Consider the following 1,257-nt stretch of genomic DNA (forward strand, 5'->3'; position numbering starts at 1 on the left):
AGAGAGAGAGAGAGAGAGAGAGAGAGAGAACACAAACCTGGAGGCTACAGACAGACTTGATGGTACCAACAACAGACAGACACTGGCCTGCAGGAGAAGATACTACCAACAGGCAGTAAGAGGAACCACGCTGCTCGGCCTGAGGTGTCTGCCCACCCCCCATGCCAGATGTGGCAGACTGTTCTGGGTGTATCCAGTACTCATGTGTCCATCCCACCCCATATGAACCCCTCGGTCTGCCAAGGCTTCTGTCATTCAGATCCACAGTATTGTCAGTGGTCTGTGCTGCTCTGCCAGGGTCATGGTAGTCAGACCATCACACTAACTACTCTCTTTTAACTGGATCACCACATTCCTCTTTTCCTTCTCTTTCTCTTCCTCTACATCCGTCCCTCCCTCTTTCTCTTCCTCTACATCCGTCCCTCCCTCTTTCTCTTCCTCTACATCCGTCCCTCCCTCTTTCTCTTCCTCTACATCCGTCCCTCCCTCTTTCTCTTCCTCTACATCCGTCCCTCCCTCTTTCTCTTCCTCTACATCCTTCCCTCCCTCTTTCTCTCCACATGGACATCTGCTTGCTGTATATTGACCTGATTTCTGCTGTTTGGCAGTGATTTTGTTCTCTCCTCTCTCTTATATCGCTCTCCCTCTCTTCTTTCCCTCTCTTCTCTCCCTTCTCCCTTCTCTCTGTTGAAGAGGCAGGCAGGCATCTTTGGGCCTGAGTTGTGACTCATTCAGCCTTGGGCAGTGTAGTGTAGGCCTCTATCTCCTGAATGTGTGAATAGCTTTCTGCTGCTTAGCTGCTACTGGGGGAGCCGGGGTCAGCCCAGAGACAAGCCAACCAAGGTGAAATGATTTCTCCACCCACTGAGTTCAAACCCACTCTGGCCAGACTATTGTGACAAGCCCATCCAGCCTCACAGCCAACCTTCAGCCCTCTTCCCATGTCCTTTCCAGAAGAACTCTGTTCCTTAATCACAGCTGTAGCTGTGGAGTGCTACTCGTACGGCTGTAGCTGTGGAGTGCTACTCGTACGGCTGTAGCTGTGGAGTGCTACTCGTACGGCTGTAGCTGTAGAGTGCTACTCGTACGGCTGTAGCTGTGGAGTGCTACTCGTACGGCTGTAGCTGTGGAGTGCTACTCGTACGGCTGTAGCTGTGGAGTGCTACTCGTACGGCTGTAGCTGTGGAGTGCTACTCGTACGGCTGTAGCTGTGGAGTGCTACTCGTACGGCTGTAGCTGTGGAGTGCTACTCGTACG

At 52.4% G+C, this 1,257-nt stretch overlaps 1 protein-coding gene across 1 annotated transcript in view; it reads left to right on the forward strand.

Annotated features, from left to right (window-relative positions):
- Positions 1-821, forward strand: part of LOC112216777 (sarcoplasmic/endoplasmic reticulum calcium ATPase 1-like) — a 104,989-nt gene extending 104,168 nt beyond the window's left edge. The window contains exon 23 of the mRNA XM_042309566.1: positions 1-821. This exon is cut by the window's left edge and continues 257 nt beyond it. The gene's annotated coding sequence lies outside the window, so the exon portion shown is untranslated.
- Positions 822-1,257: the final 436 nt, after the last annotated feature.

The sequence above is a fragment of the Oncorhynchus tshawytscha genome, linkage group LG30 (genome assembly GCF_018296145.1).
Source record: "Oncorhynchus tshawytscha isolate Ot180627B linkage group LG30, Otsh_v2.0, whole genome shotgun sequence".
Taxonomy (NCBI): Eukaryota; Metazoa; Chordata; class Actinopteri; order Salmoniformes; family Salmonidae; genus Oncorhynchus; species Oncorhynchus tshawytscha.